The sequence below is a fragment of the Dermacentor albipictus genome, chromosome 7, assembly GCF_038994185.2.
Source record: "Dermacentor albipictus isolate Rhodes 1998 colony chromosome 7, USDA_Dalb.pri_finalv2, whole genome shotgun sequence".
NCBI classification, from domain to species: domain Eukaryota; kingdom Metazoa; phylum Arthropoda; class Arachnida; order Ixodida; family Ixodidae; genus Dermacentor; species Dermacentor albipictus.
This window is the reverse complement of record NC_091827.1, coordinates 87461994-87487400: the sequence shown is the minus strand read 5'-3', so window position 1 is coordinate 87487400 and position 25407 is coordinate 87461994. Positions and strand designations below refer to the sequence as shown.

Here is a 25407-nt window from a genome sequence, read left to right as displayed (position 1 = left end):
ATAGTTATTTTTGATGCAGGGGGAATGGGCAGTGGACGGCCTTTTGCTGTCATGCGATGAAATCTATATGCGGGCCGAAAAGGCCACAGCGATAAAGTTTGGTGTCGCTAGCATGCATTATCAGTAAAAAGTGATTTGTATTGGTCAGCGCGTTGTCGTTCTTGTAAATGTAAAGCGAAGTTTATTTACACAAAAGGGCCTGTTTGCTCATGCAAAAGAAGGAACATGCGGTATTTGTGTAATCACGTTTATGGCGAAAATTAGATGAAAATGAAAGCTTCTTTTTAACGCGTTACGCGCATCTAGGGGCACAACTTAGGGTTAGAGGAATTTTAAGGGCAACAAAAATGTAAGGCAATACTTCAGAAAAATTTGGAATATTCATATCAGTAGGAGGACTGAGAGAGACAATCAAGAAACTTTATGTGGTCCTAAGGGAGTACACTGTCGTAGTCGCGGGCCGCACCCACGCTGGGGGCGGAAGACCGTCATGTTCAGCTCTGTCGCAGGTCCTTTGGACAGCCCGAAGCTGTACCTGAATGTCGTCGCTCTTGACGGCTTCTTCCCGGTCTTCTTGCCTATTGGAAGGTGAGTGGTGCAACGTAAAACATTGACACGGCACGTTCTTCAAGGTGGACCGTTTCTCGCCGCAGTCGGGGCAGCGGGGATCCACACCCGGAGTGTAGGGGCGAAGCTTGGATCTAGACGGAAAGGAGCCCGTCCGCAGCATTCTCAGCACCGCGGCCTGGGGTCAGCCTAGCTTCGGGTGGGGAGCCAGAAACTGCCTGCGTCCCAGCTGGTAGTGAGCAGTGATGTCGTGGAAAGTAAGCAGTAGGAGGACATAAAATAAATGTGCGGCAGATGAACACCGATGGAAAGCGTAGCATCGGCTTCGTAATATAGTGCCGCAGCATTGGCTTCGTTCCAAGTGCTTAGTAACATATCATACCAAGTAGCACACCCATTACCAATTCATTAAGAAAATCACAATTGTTAAATTTTACAACCTGCGGCGCTGTCAGTATAAAGTTATAAAAAAGGCGAAGTAACATTTAGACCGTGAAGAAAAAAAGACGCCCATAAACATTAAAAAAGAAAAGACACTGTCTAAACAGTGCAATAAGATTGTCGTAAAGGAATCCGTTTCGGTTAGTCCGGCAGTGTTTGCAGAAGGAATATTTCATTGTTTTATTCACAGTGGCAGTCTTATCTTCTGTTGGTGCACGATATACTAGTACTTTGGTATTTACATAAGACGAAGCCGATTGGCTTTCCCAGCCTTTACTTGCATTTGCGCATGCGTGAGCCTGTTCAGTTTCATTTGGCGTGTACGTTTCTTCTTACCTTTTTTGTGTTTACTGTGTTATATAGCTGCGCTTCGTGTCAAATAAAACCATACATGTTACTTTGACAGCTGTTCTGTTCCCCGCTTTGCGCGGCGCCCTTTCGCGATACAACTGATGATGCGCTTGTGCGATCGCGCCCAGCTGTGAATCAATGTGTGCGGACTAAATTATTTGAGCGGTCCCGTTCAAGTCATTAAATAAACGAGCGCTGACAAACACGCCATTATTCACGAGCTGCTAGCTGCGCAACCTTCGGGAAATAGACCCAGGCAGACGCTTCCGACCTGTGTCGGAGATAGGTTTGTGCCACGCATTAACATGAAAAATCGAGGCAACATACCTGGCTGAAGCCGCATAATAGGCTCCGAAACATGCTGTAGCTAAGAAAAAAAGGAACGATACTTCGCCCTAAAGGACAACCAAAACCACATTTCACTTGGGATAAATTGGTTACAAATGAGTACTATATATGACTGAATCAATATTGGCGAAGGTATGGGACTGGTAATTGCATAATTTCCTTAACAGCAGCTTTTAAATAAAAACCAAGCATGCGACTCGGGCACATGGGGGAGTCAGCGTATATGGCGGAGGTCAGAGTATGCGCCACCTCTGAGATTTATATGCGCGGTGCTGGAAGCCACGATCAACGCTTAATGTTGGAGGTCAATCCGAAGAGCCGTGCGGTCTGAACAGATTCGTACACGAAAGAAAGTAACCGATTACAATTACGAATACTTCATGCAAAAGATTATTCGAATACAATAAGCCATGGCTGACCCCGAAGGTAATTAAGAAATTTCTCTATAGTAATCCATTACTTTTATGTTAGCTTCCCATGAGCTTTCGTTAACACTTTATAGATACAGTAAACTGAAGGAGCTGGTCTCGCGCTTATTCGTGTGTCCTCTGCTTCCGTTCATACGTTTTTTTTCTGCACTAACGATTGCTTTAAGAAATGTTGTTTGTAATGGTTTTGATGTGGAGACATCAGCAGCGGCACTGAAGACCTCCTCGAGAAGGAAAAAGAGGGGGAAGTACGTGAAGGTTAGCTTGTTCGCTCAATGTATGCCCTGTGGGGTCGGGAGGTGTTGTAACGTATTCGCAATCTTGTGCACAATATTGTGGCTACTCAGCATCTGTGGCCTCTATGAAGGGCCAAACTACATAGTTGCTGGGACTAGCGAAGCACGCTCCGGTTGGGCCATTGAAAAGCTGAAAAAAAACACCCTCCGTATGTGATTTCGTGGCATTTACGTCCCGAGTGGCCTTCGCTATCGACGCATGCCACAAGCTGCTCAATTCATGTGCTAACATCTGGGAGAGCGTCAAGATGAGGAAACAAATACTTTCCGAGGCGTTGCCACCAAGTTCAGCTTCTCAAATGCAAATCGCTTTTTACAGCTTGCCTCGTAAACAACGTAACTGGTTATATGTAATGGTTTACTGAAATATGTAACTCAATTACAGTAAGCGCCCCCGAGTAAACGAAGTATTCATTAAAAACAGATTGGAAATAAATCTAATTGAATACGAGGTATCATTTGCGTGCGATTTGCACGCACGAGCCTGGTTCTGGACCATGTGTCGCTCCTGGTGGGGGGAAGTGGCAGCGTTTCTCCTTTTATTTTCGATATCAAAAGTACCTATAAAACAATATCCCTGTAATGGTGGTCATGACACGTTTGCGGCTGCTGTAGTTGTTTCCGGCGCTTGCTGTGCGTTTAGGCCTTAATATTCAGATTTTGATGTCTGTTTACTTCTACTCCCAGACAGCAGCCGCTGGTGAGTATAGCGGCTGGATTTTTGGACACCGCCAACTTTTGCAAGCTTTTTGTGACGCATCTTCATGCATTTCGAACACAAAATTTTGCACAGAGGCTGCTCTGTATCCACCACATCCGAAACAAAACATTTTACGTGCGCCATATTTTCGTAGCAGCTGGCCTATAAATGAGCAGCGTGCGAGGAAAAGTGCGTTAGTAGCGGGGGGGTAAGAGCTTGGTCCAGACAATGCGCTGTCGTATTAGTTGGTGTAAAACAGTGTTTTCAACGGACCGTTTTGAACAGCACACAAACTGAGAGCGACGACAGAAAGAAGACGGGACCAGCGCCGTGCCAAAGAAGGAAGTTATTGCTATCGGATCCTTCGCCGGTAGGCAGGCGCTTTGCCGAGTTCACTTCTGCGCACTCCCTTTCTGAGCGTTTGATGAAGAAGCTGGAAAGTAAGGCCTGCCCAGCCATTCAGCCTGCTTTGTCACACAGTGCACGTAAAAAAAAAGTTGGCGGAGCACTTTATGTGCGCACCAATTTGGATAGCTTGAAGAATGTTCCGCCGGCTACGACCTCCACGTTATTTCTTCCGGGGATAGGAGACTTGGTGGCCTGTGTGCTGCAGTATATAGGAGATGAAGAATCGATGCAAGCGAAATTGATTGTTCTGTAAGGCATGTTAACAAGTACACTGATTGTTCATCGCTAGTGGTTTACAATATCTCTTGGACATGTGGTAGCGTATACACTGGACAGACCAGCAGATGTATCAACGTTCGGTCACGTGACCATGCAAATTTTTTAAAAGGGAGCTGGGTCTTCGCATTTTCAGTCATTGTCGAGAATGTGGATGGATGCCTTCTGATTTGTAAGCTTTTTTTGGCGAGTATCCCGGATAAACCGTGTCTGCCACGTAACGATTTGTAACTGGGAAATAAGTGCGTAATTTGTCAAGTGAAGATATTTAAATGTTATAATAGTGTAACTTAGGTGATTGGTAGCTTTGGATTTGATAACAAAGAATGGTCACGTCAATGGGTGAGCTTTCTTTGGCGAGTACCCACCCTGGAGAAAGCCTGTCTTTACCATAACGCCGTGTAACACAGAATGAAGTACGCAATTGGTCAAGATATTACACTTAATCATTATAATAGGGTAACTGTATATGCTTGGCACCTTTAGATCGATAAAGAAAACTGGTCACGTGAATGTGTGTGATGATGTGGATAGTGGCGTGATGGCGGTGACAAGACCAGCTTGGAATGATGATTGCAGTCAAGAGTTCGACGGAAGTTCGTCTGGTCAGGTAACATGGTGGTGAAGAAATTGCGCTCACTGACCAAGTCAAAATAACACAAATTTTCACCTTGACTTGGTCAGTGACCGCAATGTCTTCATCATGATGATTGTGTTGTGCCAGTAACAAGAGAATTGGTCATGGCCATTGCGGCAGAAGACCACGTGCCACCAACAAGGAAGTGGCGTGCAGAGCACACAGAGCGTGAGAGCGAGCGGAATACTCGAATGGCAGCTGGCAGAATGGCGGTTCAAGGCTCGATGAGCGGCGACAGGGCGTCCTGGTACCGTGCGGACCTGGTCGGAGATCCCGCTCATGGCTTGGCACGCCTGCGTACCAGCGGCCTGCTGCTATAGCGGCGCTGTGCAGATGCACACACGCACACACACACACACGCACGCACGCACGCACACACACACACACACACACACACACACACACACACACACACACACGCACGCACGCACGGACACACACACACGCATGCACGCACGCGCGCGCGCACACACACACACAGAAATATACAGGATGTCCCAGCTAAGTTGGACCAAGATTTTAAACCTACCAAAAAGCTCTAGAGAAATCGCATCGACTCCATAGTAGCCGTAGTCGTATGTGCCTACGGCCAGTATTTTTTTTCATTACGACGTATTATTTAAATGATTACTTTTATTATTGAACTGTTTAATTAATGCTTGAATCGCAAACATAGCAATTACAAAGTTGTTCGGCACTTGAAATAACCTCCGAATCAAACATTTGCTTAGGGCTGAGCTCTGCCTCGTTGGTTTTACCGAGAAAGAATAAAAGCGCGCGAGACATCCAAAATACGAAATAAATACGCGCTCGCGCGCCGCTACTCAAGCACTCCCAAGCGAATAGCCACGGATACACTGCTTCACTAGCGGCGACAGCTCGATACAGCGCTTCATGCTATGTGGTGGTCGCAGCTGACGCATTGATAAGCGTTGAGGAGCCATGTCCGATGCGTTGATAAGAGAATTCAGCCGTATAATTTTCGATGGTGGCTTGTAGGCGCTTGAGTAGCGGCGTGCGAAGGCGCATCTATATCGTATTTCGCGGGCTATTTGCTTTTTTTTTTGGAAAAAACGACCAGGACCACTTCAGCACGCAATAAATGCTTGATTCGGAGGTTATTTAAGGTGCCCTACAACTTTGTAATTGTTATGTTTGCTATTCCAGCAATAATGAAGACGTTCATTAATTTAAAGTAAGTAACTAATACCTCGTGATGAAAAAAAGGCTGGCGCCAATGTCACAAGACTACGGCTTCTATGCAATCGGTGCGATTTCTCTAGACCTGTTAGGTATCGTTAAAATCTTGGCCCAAGTTAGCTGGGACACGCTGTATATATATATATATATATATATATATATATATATATATATATATATATATATATATATATATATATATATATATATATATATATATGGAACTTGAGTGATGCTACAATATAAACAAAAACAATGCTTAATTTGAACGGTTTCTACTGGTGGACCAGTCTTCATGACGGTATATAGAAAACAAAAGAAAATCATTTGGCATGTTTATATTGCCAAACTTCTGCGATAAATATTTCTAGGGTCATGGTATGTATACATGAATGAACATATTTGTATCCGCTATGGCAACGTTCACACGTTAGGCGATTCCAGAAGAGTGGGGAATAGAATGAGTAAGAATTGTTTAATTGTTAATTACTCATCATACAGTTGAAATTAGGTGAACCAGAAAAATCTGCTTATCCCACAAGAAGTTCCAGTCTTCAGAGAAAATATTCGCGTGATCGAAAAACTACTTGCTTTGATTCCAAATATATTTGGCACAAAAAAATAAATCTGAAAGCATAAACACCGAAAGGCAGATATAGAACAAGAAAAATAACGTACTGGATTTCTACGGCACAACGTTATGTCCTCTGAAGCTATTGAATAATGTAGCTGGCGTTCGTGGCGTAAATGCCGCAAACAAATGCTAACATTTCACGAAACTTGCTAAACAAATTTCAGCGCTCCCATGTTGATAAAAGGGGCCAGAATATTCCTGCCATTGTCAAATTCATGATAGGTGAAGCTAGATTTAGGGGCACTTGGAAAGTTCCCTCAAGTAACTGCGTACAGAGACATATCGCGGATGCCCTAAATTACTGGATCTGCAGAGAGCCATTCCTGCAAGGTTTCGTTCTGTATCCCCACCACCACGTGTGACGTCATCAACGGCATACCATTGCTGCACGTGTCGAAAAGAGCTTGGCGGGAGTTGGCAACGCTGCATAGCAGAATACTCGTGTGACTGTCGTAGCTGAAAATGTGGACTCGCCGGTTAAATAACGAGAACTACGGGAAAAATAACATTGCAAGAATACGCAGAGAAACAAGCAGAAAAGAAAACATGAAAACAGGGAAATATTATAATAAAATATTACGCGGCCATCACACGCCGCATGGTTTTAATAAATGTTCAGGTTTTTTTTCGGCTGTCATGTGTTTTGCGCATCTATTGTATTTGACATCGCTGGGAGATCCACCTCTCTGACACCCATTTAAGGGAGGAGCCAAATATGACACAAGTGTGCTATAGACACTCTCCTCATCTTCCAATATGTCGCGAACTGTTTTTGTGTTTTCTGCTTCGATCCGTAACCAAGGGGTTGAAAGCATGTCTTCAATCTTGTGAGGGTAATCTGGTAATTTCATGGCAGGTTTAAGGTGGCCACGAGTAACCACTGTGGCCATTAAACTTAAAACGAAGGCATGAACTGTGAGTAAAAAACAAATGGCGCTTTGCCTATAGGCATCATCCCTACAATTTTTCAGGGCTTACTCAGAGACAAGAGAATAGAATACCGAGCTCGTCGTGGTGGAAATGGGTGTCATGAAGATTGTTCAGACGAAGAACCCGTGTGATTTTAGTGATGTTTATTGGGCTTAAGGCACCTGCAATGACAAATATGCTTCTGAAACAAAAATTATTTCGATGATTGCTTTCTCAGGCGGGACTGTCTTTTCCAAGCAGCAAGTTGCAAAGACGTGTTTTCGCCTAAGCGCACATATACAATATATATCACTAAGAAAGATCTAACGCTGGATCTTCTAAAACATTTTTTATTTATTAATATATTCTTTATATAAGAAGGATGTGGGATGGCCCTGGCTAAAAGGGACAAATTCCTTTTAAGAAAACCTGAACCCCCTTTTTACATGGCATACAGAAAACGGAAACGCTCAAATATATCTGAACACCAAAAAATGACTGCGGAAATAAGCACATAAAAGAAGTTGTACAAAAATATTCTTGCAGGATAATTTTATTAGCAAATCGTCTGGAGACAGTGTATTCTGTATGCTTCTAGCAGAGACTAATAGAAGTAATGAGTGATGAGTAATGGCTTGTTTTTTTGTACAACGCCTACCGGTTATTACTCCATGTGCGAGGGATTCTTTCTCTGTCAAGCCTCAGTTACCAGCAGGCTAATTATCGTGTAGTGTGTGCTTTGGCTTTTCAAATGAGTGCTTGTAGCACCATCAGTGAATCAGCGTTGTGATAAGGATAGTCATCAACTCCTCCCAGACTGAACAAAACTTAACCATTATTAGTGGAGTAATCGTGCTGGCTGTGTAGACACACTCTCCAATGCAAATTGCTACGACATACTGAAATGTTGAGCTGTCGCGAAACAGTGGCGCACATATAAATGCGAAAGTTTCAAGGAACAGCATATCATCAATGCAGCGTAGTGAAAGCCCGTTGTATTGTGAATAAAAAACTGCTACAAACAAAGGATGGAGGGAGATGACAACACAGGGTGCTTCCGTTGTATTACAACGTCCGGAAGATTTTCTAAATTTATTGAAATATAAAAATCGCGAGCGCATAAAATAAGACAAGTAGGCATTTGCACGAGGACCAATGCTTTAGAATGATCAGCGTAACGCATTCAGACATAGATGCCAGGACAACGCAGGAGGATAGCCTGAATTTAACCTCATTGACCACAGAAATTTGTTCGCGAAACCAAACTTTTACTTTTTTGAAAATGATTGAAGCACGACCCTAAGGAGAACGTTTCAGTTACTAATTTAGATTTGTACACGTGCGCCGGGATCATCTTGTTTCCGGATCATTTATTTCCGGATCATGACCGGAAATAAATGAATCACACTTATAAATGCAGCTAGTAAAGTTTTTAACGAGATGTTTTGTTATTTGGGTACTGTAACTTTGTACACTTTATGGATTATTGCTCTACAAGCCTAGGTAAAAGGGCGCCATTTTATTTATTCCCCACTCTAAAACGTTCTCAATAACAAAACGCTCCGACATCCAGCTAACTATATCATTTGCATAGAGCTTAACCAACTGGTTCACCAGAATATGCACCGATTCCATGTAATATCGCGCCTCAATGGTGTAGAATCTGGTTGAAATAGTCCCCTGCCTCGTGGGACGCACTGCTGCTGGGTGCAACGTGAAAGTTTGATTTTCTGAGGACGAGTTCAACTGGAACTGGACCATGGCTACCCCTTGGTTGAAATACACACGAGCGGCTCCCAGGAAGTCTTTCTGGTCTCCAATAGTGCATTCTGCATTGACGACCCAGTTAAACTCAAGTTCCGCATCCACCATGGCGTCTACTCCTTTGCAGTATCGCGTAAAAGGCTCGAAAGTGCCCTCTATGGAGAAGTATAGTGATGTTAAATTAAGGGCCAAAGGGCTCCACCACCATTGCGCGAGCCCGAATTCCTCAGTGAAGTAGATGTTCTTCATTGAAGAGATGGCACCGTTAATCGCAGCGTCCGATACGAGCTGGTGGTCTGAAAAAAAAAAAGATAGTGATAAGAAAAGTACGCTCTATCTTTTGCTCGCACAAAAATAATTCAGCAGGGACACTTAAGACTGCTTACGTGCGCGAATGCAAAAGCACTATACCGTTTCTAGAACAGGGAACGTAATGAACGCACTCAACTTACGCACTCATGACGTGGCCCAACCTCCTCACTGTGGTCAGCGCCGTTACGTGCCCAATGACGCGCGCATTAGGCGGCAGTTTTAGTCAGCCAAATGGCTGTGACGTGACATGTGCCATGGCCCACGCACTAGGCACAGCTTCCGCCAATCGGAGCCGCGGAGCCGGCGTGGCGTCGGGGAAGCGGGCTCTTCTTGCACCCAGGAGGCCCGGGCTCGATTCCCGCCGACGCAGAAATTCACCAGATTTCTTTTTCAAAGCCATTGTTCCACTTAGTTTACAGCAACCTGCCTGAAAATTTTGACGTCAATGCCAGCATTTCTTGACGTGTGTTGTTTCTTCGAGGTGTCGTCCATTTTTGGTGCCGTTTGCGGGTCACGTCGACTACGACGGATTTTCGCGTAAGTGGGCTTATAATGCATTCGAATTAATAAATAAAATAACATATTGATCTGCCGCACTGGGAAGGAAGTACACTTTCTATATCAAATTTATTATTATTAACTCCGCAAGACATATATAAAGGTTTAATATACTCAAACAGCACCAACGCAAGATTTTCAGTGAAGCCAGAAGTAGCATTACTGGTGCGAACACCACATGCAAGGAGATACCTTTTCCAACGAAATATTAGCTAACCTAGCGGCACGTTGCTCACGTTAGGTATTTTTTGACAGTAGGTAGTGTACAATCATTTGTTGCCTTAAAGTTTACGCTGCAACATGGCGCGGTAAAGGTCATTCTATGACTAAGTTGTCTGCAGGAAATTATGACGCGAACCACCCTGAACCCTGGATCAAGGCTATCAAGATAATCTCAATTTGAAAGAAGGTTGCCACCAAATATTTAGAAAACTATTCGTACTGCTTACTGCGTCTCGAAACGGCAAACTAAATTACTTCACCCAGTGATTCGCTTGTACATTCTGTAGCAACTTCTACCCCTGCAGCCTAGGAATACTGACAATCGTTTTAAGCTATTGCCTTTGAGTTGAGACCGTACGGTAGCTGTTGGCGTATTATTTTCCTAAGAGTGTGCTCCTTCGAAAGGAAACAGCATTAAGAACGGGATTAAGCGCAAGGAGGTAAAATGGAGCGCTGACTACCAACCGGAGGTTTATTTCGCGCTAGACGGCATATAAATCTTAGGAAAGGAGGCAAAACAGAGAGAAGAAAGAACATATGATGAGGCAGAAAAAAGAATCTAAAGACACCAAAAACAAACAAGAAACTAATGCCGAGCAGCCAAAATTCGGACGCACCATTCATGCCTTTATCGCACAGTAACGATTTCTCTAAAGCTCAACTCAACAGATTGGAGGCTGACATAGCCTTTATCTTTCCCGTTATTTAGCGTTTAGTTTTCAAATTTGACATGTCCCCAACTGTTATACAGCTGGCATCTCTATAAAGAAGAAACTCCCAATGACCGATTTATAACGTGAGGTAATATAAAAACAAAGAAAAAAAGCGTTCCGGTGATAAAGCGCATTTCGTAAACAAACCCAACAACTTAATGTTGAAAAACAAAACCGCATGTTCCGCACTTTCCAAAATACATGCAACACCAATATACTAAGTGCACACGACTGCAATATTTTCATTCCTGGAAAAAATTATACGAGCGTGCCATCTGTGCCAATCACAGTGTGCTTTTGCCTTAAAGGTGGTGTAAAAAAAAGAGCTTTAATTTTGGTGAGTTCAAGACGAAGCGTTAAATTTTTCGTGCTCTAGGCATCCTAGCTGTATTGAGAGACAATAACAAAAAGTATTACTATTGTACCTTCGGCGAAAACTCATGTACTATTTATTGCATACATGGCATTGATGGTAACACCATCAATGTTATTATTACCCGAGGGCCCCACTACAGTTCTTTCACTTTGGAACCCTCGTCTGTATATTTATCATGTAATTACTACTTTTTTGGAACCAATAAATCTGAATCTGAATCTGATTCTGGAACAAACATGCCAGCCATATTTGTGGGAAATTACATGCAACGTTATCTTGTCCTGAATAAAATTGCCGATATGTTGTCCGTAAAGGGAAGGAAAGGAATTGTCTACAACGCTTTTTGATTTGTAGGTAAATTATTGAGTTTTATTATAGTGAGGACACCACCTGCAGAGTACGAAAAAAAATCCAGCCAGCTAAAAAAAAAAATTTGCCACCGCACTAATGTCTAGATGATTGTAGATAGTAATGTGATCAGCACTGTAGCAACGTTGCGATACGCTGTATTTCTGACGTAGCATTTGTCTGTAGCGGTCCTTCTTAGACTTCCGTTGCTACGAACTCCGGTATCGTCCCACTTTGCTATGTCACACTCTTGCCGAGGACACCCATAACCAATGGCGTCTTGAAATGACTGTATGACGTCAATGCAGGGTCGACGATGGAATGGCGAAGCAGGAATGACGTCGATGGAACGACAAACATATTTTGACGGGGACGACATCGCAATACGTTGACGATTCTTAAGTGATAATGGTGATATAAGGACGACAGCGTGACCACGGCGACGCGAGGACAACGTTATGACGACAACCAGATAACGAAGCTGGATAGGCGACAATTGCATGGCCACGGCAGCAAGACAACGACTGTATAAAAATGAACGTGCGACAGCGACTGGATAATGAATGCACAGCAACGACATGGCAAGTCCACGACGGTACTACCACGATTGAATTACTACAGCGGGATTACGTTACAATGACGAAGAAGGACTGACGTCGGTCAGTCAATTGAAACGGTATGGCCATGACGGCACGATCACAATGGGATGACGTTATTGAAGTGATGACGATGGCCAAACGACAGCGTGATGATGAAGCGATGACGAGGCTCGAATGTCGAAGTTAGAATGACGATGATAGAATGAACGTGATGGCACCACCCTGAAGGTATGCAGGCGACTGTATGATGAGGCGATGACTATGATGGCACGACAACTGAATGAGGACAATGGGACAACGACAATTTCGTCAAGACGACGGTGTTATGAAACCTGTATGATGATGATGATAGTTTCGTCGCGACAGCACGACGTGAGTCGGATGACGATGTTGAAGTGACCGCGATGGCGCAGCTACGACGGCTCCATCGCAGACAACTATTTGACAGTGGATGCATGACAGCGACTGTATAAGACGCAATGACCACGACGGCACGATAACGGTGGCGTAACCACGATAGAACAACGAAGAAGGATTGACGACGAAGGAACGATGAAGTTGGCCGACTGTATGACAATGGGATGACGTTACAGATGTGCTGGTGATAGTAAAACGAAAGCGTGACGAAAAAGGCATGGTGACAGTTGAACGACGACGCCGGAGTGACAACGACGGCATGGCGAGGATCAGATAACGAAGTTAGAAGATAACTGTGGAATGAATATGAGGGTATCACCATGAAAATATGACAAATTATGCATGTCGACGGCTCTATGACACTTGGCATGACAACGTTATGAGTACGATGCGGTGATGACAAGCGCATAATCATAATGGCGTGACGACGACTGCGTCAAGCATTAAATCGTGCGTGAGGACGAGGGCGCGACGATGACGGTAGGGCGAGTGCCGGATAACAAAGCTTGTGAGCCGACCATGGGACGACCACCGATGGCATCGCAATGGCGATGTGACAACGAACACATGACAACAGCATTAAAATGGTGGCGTGAGAATGACGGCGTTACGAGAGTCGGATGATAAAGCCGGAATTATTATGATGCAATGACCCCAATGGAATCACGAGCACGTACCTAGTGGCCTAAACTGTTAGAAAACTTGGGGCATAGCGTTGGCGTAGAAAGTGGGAGGACGACGAGGTGATGAGAGTCAGGCCACGAAGCTAAAATGACAACGATGGAACGATCACCGTGGCAGACCTCGAGCACGTGCCTAGTAGCCCAAGCTGGTAAACAACTTAGGACACTGGGCTGGCGTAAGAGTGTCTATTAGAATAATTTTAGTGCGTCCGGTCTTCCAGCAAGCACGGGCAGTTTGCAAACACAAAGCCGATTACTATATTCTGCTTCGCTGATGGTGTAAATTTTCAACAGCGGCGTAATCATGTTCACCATGAGGGAAATTTGCACCAGCAGCGAAGCAGAATAAAGTATGTTACTGCAGTATCAGCTCTGTATTTGTCTGGTTAAACTCTACGCCACCAGGTGGCTGTACCGCTGCAGCCGCTCACGTTTACGCCCCCGCAAATACGGCAATCCACCGAAACCGACCCCGTTTGCCGGAATAGTGGACAGGCGAAAAGTCTCTATTGTTATGCGAAGCGTTTCATATATGTCAAGCGAAGCAAACTTGTGTGCAAAGAGTGGTAAGTGCGGCATGACGACGATGATATGACAACGTGCTGCACGTGCTGCAGTAATGCCATTCGGATGACGACGTTAAATTGATTACAATGGCATGATGACAACAGCATGACGACAATCATTAGGCGACGAAAATATGACGACGATGGCGCGTCGGTGATGCAATGATGACCAAGGGATGACGAAGGTGGAATCGCAATGATGGCGGGAGGATAAGGGTATGATGGGAACGGGTTGACGATGGTGCAATCGCTGCAAAAACATGATGTAATCGACCACGTTATCATGACAGTGACTTTGGGATGGTGACACGATGGCGGCGATGACATGACGACGATGTAATGCTAACGGTGCTTTGATAAATATGTGAAAACGCAGTGACAGCAAATGAGTTACAATTGGGAAGCGATTAGGATGACATGACAACCAGAGCATTATCACAATAACCGGACGATGAAGGAATGACGACGATGGCATGGTATCGGCGGCGTGTTAGCGTTGGAACTCACGTCTGCAGTCATGCTCATCACCTGACGTAGCGGACTACTTTAGTTGACGCAATATCCACTAGTTTCTTGCAGGATGTTCTATGTATACTGACCAATTAGCAGGCCCTAATCCGCACTATGTGCACTGTTTGCTTGCACTGTGCCCGGCGCTTTTTCGAACTGCACTATGTGCAAGATAGGGCAACATTTTTCATAGATCAAATTGGCGCATCTTTGCGCGTGACCTTAGTCGGACATTGGCTCCGACCAGGCAAGGAAATGCTTCGCACTTACAGAAGAAAAAAGAAAAAGAAGGTCGTGCCGTGCCATTTCCGTCATATTAAGGTCGTCGGTGTGAGATTGCACCCTCGCGTGACACACACTGTTGCTTGCATTCAGTAGGGCTTACACAAAGGTGGCTAGATATGTTAACACTATGAACAGTCGCTAATAGTGAATAGCCAGCTGCTTCAACATGCTTCGCAGAAGATCAATTCCCACAGTGCGTGCGAACTACGCTGCTCGCGTTGTGTTGTTTAAAAAAAAATAAACATGTATTCTGCTTGAGAACGCTAATGAAGTGACGCCTGAAACTACGGAGGCCTTCCGCATTCACCAGTCTGGTGGCCAGCGTGGGAGTCAGCTATCGAGTACGCTGACAGAAAAATACATTTATAATCTAATGTGCCTCTAACGGTGTGGTAATAGTTGGGAAGGTCTGATATATCTTTCGCGCCTTTTGTCGTATTGATATCCGTGGGAGATGTAGGCACATGCTCTTCATGGATACTCTTCTTTCGCAAGTTCCCGTGTTCTTTCCTCTAGTAAGCGCTTGCACTTGCACCGAAATGTTTGTTTGAGAGTGCTGCGTCCATGTCGTTCTTGGCTTCGTGTACTCGATGTATTGCGCACCATTTAAAGTGAATCTGTTTCATTCAAAGACCCTGCGTATTGCTGCTTTCCTTGAGCAGTAGCGCAATCTTCCTACTCCCTCTCACGAACAGCGTCGTCCACCATATTTTTCGTAACTCGTTCTTAAGAAGGGGCGGAGAACGGAACTTTCAGCCGTCAGCGGCCGCTTCTACGTCACGAAAGGTAATGATGATCTCAGAAAGGAACATTATTTTCCACAACACGCAACCAGCAAGAGAGCAACAGTGAGACGAAGAGCTAAAGGTTGGGAGGCTAACCAAGGAGTTGCGTGGTTGACTGCCCTACACTTGAGGAAGAGAAAAAAGGAAAATTATTGACACAGGATCACATTGGTAGCTTGGTCATCTACTTCATTTTTACCAGCATAAGGCCATGCTAGTACGAATGTGGTGGACGAAGACGGCTTCCAGGAGGATGTCCAGCAGGGCTGGGCAAAGATACTTTGCATTTGGGTCATGATACGATACATGATACTCGGGAAACAAGCACTTGGGATACAGATACAATATACTACCGCAAAGAGTGTATTCGATACGATACTTTCTGTTTGTATCTTGCTATATGCTGATACATTCGGAAATTTCATATTATAGATCTATATAATGAATATAGCAGGAAACGCGTGAAAACAAAAATGTTTGCTTGGAAATTTCTTAACACCGAGCAACTTTGTTTCATTTGAATGAAAGAATGAAATGTTTGTCAGTATCTTGAAATTTTGTCTTTCTTGCTCTAGGTATAATGCCTTCATTGTGAAACAATTTATTGGGGTTGTTTTAGCTACATAACATGAAAATTCTTCATAAGCTGGGTTGTCCGGGGTTCTTGCTTCTCGCTTTTGTAAGTAATGGGAGTCCCTGCTCATCTTGCCGACCTGCTAGCGGGGTGCCATATAACTACAAGAACGTCAATAAAGACATCTGTACGATGGTGCAAATACGTCGCTGGAGTTTGGCCTTGTCTGTACACGTGTTACCGTTTACGGAATACCAGATTACCGGAATGAAATACAGCAGCAACAGCGCTGGCAGCGAAAGTCTCTTGCGACGCAACGTATATACAGCGAGCCATTAAGGCTGCAATGACCTTTCATGTTCTGCTTATGTGCTGGCGTAGAGCGTTCGTTAGCGACATATTCATTTATTAGGTGGCTTAGTTGCACCATTATCAGCTATACCCAACGCAACCAGTACCTAAACCAGTATACCCAACCAGTATCTTCATACATGTATAGATTTATTTTTGATACTGCCCAGCACTGATGCCCAGCGGCGAAGAATAGGATGCGTCGGCGGCGCCAAACACGTTTTCCCTAAATAGCCTTTTTCCAAGCACGTGCAGGAACTTCAGTGCCAACTTGTAGTCGTTCTGCGTGGCATCTTATAGAGGAGAAATTTACCTGGACATTCATCATAAGAAGAAGCCGAGCAGGCAACCGTCAGAACAGCGAAGATGCCGGCGACAAATATTGCCGTGGTCTCTCCTGTCCCTGCAAAGCAAAGGTGGCGTTTTCAATTGCTGCATGTGAGCATGGTTCTTACTCTACTTTTAATGCAGTGTTCGTTAGAGAAATTTACACAATAAAATATGTAACCATGAATTTTATTGCTGTTATGTTAATTAATTATTTACTCATGAAGGAAACAACGGGCGCTATACCTTTAAGCTATTTGCAGCTGTTTGACCAACGTTTCCGCCATTAGTCTTTCGCGAATAATCAAAGTTTTTCGCCATCAGGCGCGCGCTGATTGGCTGGTTGAGCAAAATAGGATGACGTAGATCATGCGGTTTTGCTAAAAGAACCAATCCGCACGCCCTTGACGACGAACTATCGCCAAGCAGTGTTCAAGCGTGCTGTGTCGCACCCGCTCCTCTCCGCGTTTTGTTAGAACGAGGTGGGTTGAGTTCGAGCACAACGCTAGTGTTTAGTATAAAGCTCCGCACGCTTCGCACTTGTTACCCACAGGCTAGACGTAAGACAAGGACTTTATGTATTGCATTGGAACTAGGGATAACAGCACATATGTAGATCTCCGCTTATAGGTCTCTTCGGCCGGTGTTGTGTTCGCAGCATCGACCTTTTGTCATCGCTTCTGAATTCACACTGACGTGAACGAGTAACTTCGTTCTTAATACAATTGCAGTTCTACACTGGACATTGTAATGATTTTAGCGATGTCATGTAGATTTATAAGGTGCGCGAGATAAATTTCGTTTCAGTTTCTTAAGCTCGGCTTAGAAAAGTGAGTATTAAGCATTCGAACTCTTCTTTTTTAATACACTGCCAATCATTCACACAAAGCATACCTTATAGGCATGTGCGTAAGAAACTAAAGTACGCATCATTAATGAGGGCAAACACGGGGAAGGCGGGAGGTTGAAATTCAAGACGGTGAGCCAAACGAGAACAAGGTGAAAGCAGGAGCCAACGGTTCGACAAGCTGACTGATTTCATTGAATATCTGAATCACTCTGAAAGAATTTTGGAAAACGTACCTTTCATTGCATTCGCATTGCGTTCTTGCTGGAACTGCAGGCTGCTCGACCTGAATTCAGTGTGGAATAACGTGTTGAGTTTTGTGTCGAAGTTTGTATCGGCCTCGCTTGAGATCGCACTGAATGTGAATACGCCGAAGGGAAATGCGTTTTATATAGCAGGCAGCGAGCCGCTACAGACATGACGAAAACATACTGCGATGAAGGTTTCGAGAAACAAACAGTTTTATTCGCAAATGCAGACAACTCATGTTGCAGGAGTCACCATTCCCAGCGGTTTATCCTTCAGATGATGCAATCGGATATTTTCCTTCTTTCTTTTTTTTCAGCGCTGCTGTAATCTATCCGCATGCAAGCTGCTTGCACGCAGTTGAGGCAAGAAAGCCTGAAATCAAGCCCTTCAGGCACACCGGTACTGAAGATAGGTCACCCAACTGTCGCGTTTTGTTCATTCTGCAAGACTAAACAACCTCCACACGCATACAGCAAATAATAACAAGTCTCTGCGGCTTCCGAAGCCACGGCAGGCCTCGTTTGCCGACGACTCTATAAGCGGGAAAACTGTCAAATTCTTGCTATGAAGAACCCTGTTTCTTCTATGCGGTCAGAGTAATGTGTGGATAGCTATTTTTGATGCAGGGTGAATGGCGGTGGACTGCCTTTCGCTGTCATGCGATGAAATCTATATGCAGGCCGGAAAGGCCACATCGATAAAGTTTGGTAGCCCGAGCGTGCATTATCAATAAAAAGTGATTTGTATTGGTCAACGCATTGTCGTGCTTGTACATGTAAAGCGAAGTTTATTTACACAAAACGGCCTGTTTGCTCATGCACAAGAAGGAACATGCGGTATTTATGTAATCACGTTTACTGCGAAAAGTAGATGAAAAAAGAAGCTTCTATTTACCGCCTTACGCGCATCGAGCGGCACAAATTAGGGTTAGAGGAATTTTAAGGGCAACAAAAATATGAGACAATACTTCGGAAAAATTTGGAATATTCATAACAGTAGGAGGACTGAGAGAGACAATCACGAAACTTTATGTGGTCCTAAGGGAGTACACTGTCGTAGTCGCGGGCCGCACCCACGCTGGGGGCGGAAGACCGTCATGTTCAGTTCTGTCGCAGGTCCTTTGGACAGCCCGAAGCTGTACCTGAATGTCGTCGCTCTTGACGGCTTCTTCCCGGTCTTCTTGCCTATTGGAAGGTGAGTGGTGCAACGTAAAACATTGACACGGCACGTTCTTCAAAGTGGACCGTTTCTCGCCGCAGTCGGGGCAGCGGGGATCTACACCCCGAGTGTAGTGGCTAAGCCTGGATCTAGACGGAAAGGAGCCCGTCTGCAGCATTCTAAGCGCCGAGGCCTGGGGTGTGCCTAGCTTCGGCTGGGGAGCCAGAAACTGCCTGCGTCCCAGCTGGTAGTGAGCAGTGATGTCGTAGAAAGTAAGCAGCAGGCGGACAGAAAATAAATGTGCGGTAGATGAACACCGAAACAAAGCGTAGCATCGGCTTCGTAAAATAGCATCGCAGCATTGGCTTCGATCATACCAAGTGCTTAGTAAAATATCATACCAAGTAGCACACCCATTAGGAATTCATTAGGAAAATAAAAATTGTTAAATTTTACAACATACGGCGCTGTCGGTATAAAGTTATAAAAAAAGGCGAAGCAACATTTAGACCGTGAAGAAAAAAGACGCCCATACACATTAAAAAAAGAAGTCTCTCTAAACAGTGCAATAAGACTGTCATAAAGGAATCTGTTTCGGTTAGTCCGGCAGTGTTTGCAGATGGAATATTTCATTGTTCTATTCACAGTGGCAGTCTCATATTCTATTTGCATACGATATATTAGTACTTTAGTATTTGCATAAGACGAAGCTGATTGGCTTTCCCAGCCTTTACTTGCCTTTGCTCATGCGTGGGCCTGTTGAGTTTCATTTGGCGTGTACGTCTCTTCGTGTCTTTTTTGTGTTTACTGTGTTATTTAGCTGCGCTTCGTGTCAAATAAAAACTTACTTGTTACTTTGACACCTGTCCTGTTTCCCGCTTTTGCGCGGCGCCCTTTCGCGATACAACTGATGATGCACTTGTGCGGTCGCGCCCAGCTGTGAATCAATGTGTGCGGACTGAATTATTTGAGCGGTCCCGTTCAAGTCATTAAATAAATGAGTGCTGACAAACACGCCATTATTCACGAGCTGCTATCTGCGCAACCTTCGGGAAGTTGACCCAGGCAGACGCTTCCGACCTGTGTCGGAGATGGGTTTGTGCCACGCATGTAACATGAAAAATCGAGGCACCATAGCTGGCTGAAGCCGCACAAGAGCATCCGAAACATGCTGTAGTTAAGAAAAAAAAGAAAGATACTTCGCCTTAAAGGCCAACCAAAACGACATTTTAATTGGGAAAAATTGGTTACAAATGAGTACTGAATCAATATTGGCAAAGGTATGGGGCTGGTAATTGCATAATTTCTTTAACAGAAGCTTTTAAATGAAAACCAAGCAGACGATTGTGGCACATGGGGGGGGGGGGGGGGGCTGAAGTCAGAGTATGCGCCACCTCTGAGATTTATATGCGCGGTGACGGAAAACACGACAAACGCTTAATGTTAGAGGTCAATCCGAAGAGCCGTGCGGTCTGAACAGATTGGTACACGGAAGAAAATAACCGATTGCAATTCCTGATACTTCATTCAAAAGATTATTCGATTACAATAAGCTATGACTGACCCACGAAGGTGATTAAGGAATTACTCTATAGTAATATATTACTTTTACGTTAACGTCCCATGAGCTTTTGTTAACACTTTATAGATACAGTAAACTAAAAGAGCTGGTCCCGCCCTTATTCGTGTGTCCTCTGCTTCCTTTCATACGTTCCTTTACTGCACTAACGATCGCTTTAAAATAATGTTGTTTGTAATGGTTTTGATGTGGAGACATCAGTAAGATCTTGATGAGGACTAGGTGAGGTGAGGGCAGCGCTTGTCTGTGGTATTTGTTTCCTTGTGTCCTCGTCTTTTTCGCGCTGTTTCATCTCAGTTCTAAGGAGACATCAGCAGCGGCACTGAAGACCTCCCCGAGAAGGAAAAAAGAGGGGGAAATACATGAAGGTTAGCTTGTTCGCTCCATATACGGCTTGCGGGGTAAGGCGGTGTTGTAACGCATACGGAATCTTGCGCACAATATTGCGGCTACTCAGCATCTGTGGCCTCTATGAAGGGCAAAACTACATAGTTGCTGGGACTAGGGAAGGACGCTCCGGTTGGGCCACTGAAGGGCTGAAAAAAAAAACACCCTCCGTATGTGATTTCGTGGCATTTACGTCTCGAGTGGCCTTCGCTATCGAGGCATACCACAAGCTGCTCAATTCATGAGCTAACATCTGGGAGAGTGTCAAGATGAGGAAACAAATACTTTCCGAGGCGTCGCCACCAAGTTCAGCTTCTGAAATCCAAATCGCGTTTTACAGCTTGCCTGGTAAACAACGTAACTGGTAAAATGCAATGGATTACAAAAATATGTAACTCAATTACATTAAGCGTGACCGAGTAAACGAAGTATTCGTTAAAAACATGATTGCAAATAAATCGAATTGAATATGAGGCGTCATTTACGTGCGGTTTGTAATGCACGAGCCTGGTTCTGGACGATATGTCACTTCTGGTGGGGGGAACTGGCAGCGCTTCTCTTTTTATTTTTCGATATCAAAAGTACCTATAAAACAATATCCATCTAATGGCAGTCCTAACACGTTTGCGGCTGCTGCAGTTGTTTCCGGCGCATGCAGTGCGTTTAAGCCCTAATATTCAGATTTTAATATCTGTTTACTGCTACTCCAAGACAGCAGCCGCTGGTGAGTAGCGGCTGGATTTTTGGACACCACCAACCTTGCAGGCTTTTTGTGACGCATCTACATGCATTTCAAGCACAAAATTTTGCACAGAGGCTGCTTTGTATCTGCCACATCCGAAACTAAACATTTCACGTGCACCATATTTTCGTAGCAGCTGGCCTATAAATGAGCAGCGTGCGAGGAAAAGTGCGTTAGTAGGGGGAGGTAGGAGCTTGGGCCAGACAATGCGCTGTCGTGTCAGTTTGTGTAAAACAGTGTTTTCGACGGACTGTTTTGAATAACAGAGAAACTGAGGGTGACGACAGAAAGAAGACGGTACAAGCGCCATGCCAAAGAAGGAAGTTATTGCTATTGGATTGTTCGCCGCTAGGCAGGCGCTTTGCCCGCTTCACTTCTGCGCACTCCCTTTCTGAGCATTTGATCAAGAAGCTGGAAAGTAAGGCCTGCCCAGGCAGTCAGCCTGCTTTGTGACACAATGCACGTAAAAAACAAGCTGGCGGAACACTTTATGTGCGCACCAATTTGCATAGCTTGAAGAATGTTCCGGCGGCTACGACCTCCACGTTATTTCTTCCGGGGATAGAAGACTTGGTGGTCTGTGCGCTGCAGTACATAGGAGATGAAGAATTGACGCAAGCGCAAATGGTTGTTCTGTAAGGCATGTTAACAAGTACACTGATTGTTCAGCGCTAGTGGTTTACAGTATCTCTTGGACATGTGGTAGCGTATACACTGGACAGACCAGCAGATGTATCAACGTTCAGTCACGTGATCATGCTAATTTCATAAAAGGGAGCTGGGTCTTCGCATTTTCAGTCATTGTCGAGAATGCGGATGAGTGTCTTCTAATGCGGAAGCATTTCTTGGCGAGTATCCCGGAAAAACCGTGTCTGTCGCGTAACGATTTGTAACTGGGAATTAAGTGCGTTATTTGTGAAGTGAATATATTTAAATGCTATAATAGTGTAACTTAGATGATTGGTAGCTTTAGATTTGATAACAAAGAATGGTCGCGTCAATGAGTAAGCATTCTTTGGCGAATACCCACCCTGGAGAGAGCCTGTCTGTACCGTAACGCCGTGTAACACAGAATGAAGTGTGTAATTGGTCAAGTTATTAGACTTAATCTTTATAATAGGGTAACTGCAGATGCTTGGTAGCTTTAGATCGATAAAAAGAACTGGTCACATGAATGTGTGTCATGATGTGGATAGTGGCGTGATGGCGTTGACAAGACCAGCTTGGAATGATGATTGTAGACGACGGAAGTTCGTCTGGTCAGGTAACATGATGGGGAAGAAATTGCGGTCATTGACCAAGTCAAAATAACACAGATTTTCACCTTGACTTGGTTAGTCACCGCAATTTCTTCATCATCATTATTGTGTTGTGGCAGTAACAAGAGAATTGGTCATGGTCATTGCGGCAGAATACCACGTGCCACCGACAAGGAAGCGGCGTGCAGAGCACACAGAGCGTGAGAGCGAGCGGAAGCTTCGAACGGCAGCTGGAAGAACGGCGGTTCAAGGCTCGATGACCGGCGACCGGGCGTCCTGATACCGTGCGGACCTGCTCGGAGATACCGCTCATGGCTTGGCTCGCCTGCGTACCAGCGGCCTACTGTTATAGCAGCCCGGTACAGTGCTTCCTGCTGGAGGCCGGGACGCCTGAGCTAGCTAACACGCACACACACACGCACACGCACACACGCACGCACACGCACACACGCACACACACACGCACACACACACGCACACACACACGCACACACACACACACACACACACACACGCAAAAATATACAGGGTGTCCCAGCTAACCTGGACCAAGATTTTAAACCTACCCAAAAGCTTTAGAGAAATCGCATCGACTGCATAGTAGCCGTAGTCGTATGTACGTACGGCCAGTATTTTTTTTCATCACGAAGTATTATTTAATTAATTACTTTTAGTTATTGAACTATTTATTTATTGCTTGAATCACAAACATATCAATTACAAAGTTGTTGGGCACCACAAATAACCTGCGAGTCAAACATTTGGTTAAGGCTCAGCTCTGCCTCGTTGGTTTTTCCGAGAAAAAACGAAAGCGCGCGAAACATCAAAATACGAAATAAATACGCGCTCGCGCGCCGCTACTCAAGCCCTCCTAAGCGAATAGCCACGGATACCCTGCTTCATTAGCGGCGACAGCTCGATACAGCGCTTCATGCTATGTGGTGGTCACGGCTGACGCAGTGATAAGCGTTGAGGACCCTTGTAGGGTGCGGCGATAAGAAAATTGAGCCGTATATCTTTCGATGGTTGCTTGTAGGCGCTTGAGTAGCGGCGTGTGAGTGCGCATCCATATCGTATTTCGCGAGCTTTTGCTTTTTTTGGACAGGACCACTTCAGCTCGCAATAAATGCTTGATTCGCAGGTTATTTAGGGTGCCCTACAACTTTGTAATTGTTATGTTTGCTATTCAAGCAATAATGAAGACGTTCACTAATTTAAGGTAATTAACTAAGTAATACCTCGTGATGAAATAAAGGCTGGCGGTAATGTCACAAGACTACGGCTTCTATGCAGTCGGTGAGATTTCTCTAGAGCTGTTGGGTATCATTAAAATCTTGGCCCAAGTTAGCTGGGACATCCTGCGTACATATATATATACATATATAGAAGAACTTGAGCGATGCTACAATGTAAACAAAATAAATGCCTAATTTGAACAGTTTCGACTGGTGGACCGGTCTTCATGACGGTATATAGAAAATAAAAGAAAATAATTTAGCATGTTTATATTGCCATACTTCTGCGATAAATATTTATAGGGTCGTGGTATGTATACATGAATGAACGTGTTTGTATCCGCCATGGCAACGTTCAGACGTTAAGCGATACCAGAAGAGTGGGGAATAGAATGAGTCAGAATTGTTTAAGTGTTAAATACTCATCATACAGTTGAAATTAGGTGAACCAGAAAAATCTCTTTGTCCCACAAGAAGTTCCAGTCTTCAGAGAAAATATTCCCACGATCGAAAAACTACTTTCTTTGTTTCCAATTGGCACAAAAAAATAAATCGGATAGCATAAACACCAAAAGGCAGATGTAGAACAAGCAAAAACTAACGTACTGGATTTCTACGGCACAATGTTATGTACTATTGAGCTATTGAATTATGTAGCTGTCGGTCGTGGCGTAAATTTCGCAAACAAATGCTAACATTTCACGAAACTTGCTAAACAAATTTCAGCGCTCCCATGTTGATAAAAGGGGCCAGAATATTCCTGGCATTGTGAAATTCCTAATAGGTGAAGCTAGATTTAGGGGCACTTGGGAAGTTCCCTCACGTAACTGCGTACAGAGACATATCGCGGATGCCCTAAATTACTGGATCTGCAAAGTGCCATTCTTACAAGGTGTCGTTCTGTATCCCCACCACCACGTGTGACGTCATAAACGGCATACCATTGATGCACGTGTCGCAAAGAGCTTGGCGGGAGTTGGCAACGCTGGATGACAGAATACTCGTGTGACTGTCGTAGCTGAAAATGTAGACTCGCCGGTTAAATAACGAGAACTACGGGAAAAATAACATTGCAAGAATACGCAGACAAACGAGCAGAAAAGAAAACATGAAAACAGGGAAATATTATAATAAATTATTACGCGGCCATCACACGCCGCATGGTTTTAATAAATGTTCAGGGTTTTTTTCGGCTGTCATGCGTTTTGCGCATCTATTGTATTTGACATCGCTGGGAGATCAACCTCTCTGACACCCATTTAAGGGAGCAGCCAAATATGACACAATTGGGCTATAGACACTCTCCTCATCTTCCAATGTTTCGCGAAGTGTTTTTGCGTTTTCTGCTTCGATCCGTAACCACCAG

The 25407-nt window shown here is 44.5% G+C and overlaps 2 long non-coding RNA genes across 2 annotated transcripts; both read right to left on the bottom strand.

The window, feature by feature from the left end:
• Positions 1–404: 404 nt before the first annotated feature.
• On the bottom strand, positions 405–4747 carry LOC135899717 (uncharacterized). The gene is made up of 2 exons (XR_010563705.1): positions 4640–4747; positions 405–796 (listed from the first exon to the last, which is right to left on the bottom strand). It is a non-coding gene; the product is annotated as an uncharacterized lncRNA (long non-coding RNA).
• A 3525-nt stretch (positions 4748–8272) lies between these two features.
• LOC135899681 (uncharacterized) lies at positions 8273–17882 on the bottom strand. Its single transcript, XR_010563690.1, has 3 exons — positions 17669–17882; positions 16572–16661; positions 8273–9255 (listed from the first exon to the last, which is right to left on the bottom strand). It is a non-coding gene; the product is annotated as an uncharacterized lncRNA (long non-coding RNA).
• Between the last annotated feature and the right edge of the window lie 7525 nt (positions 17883–25407).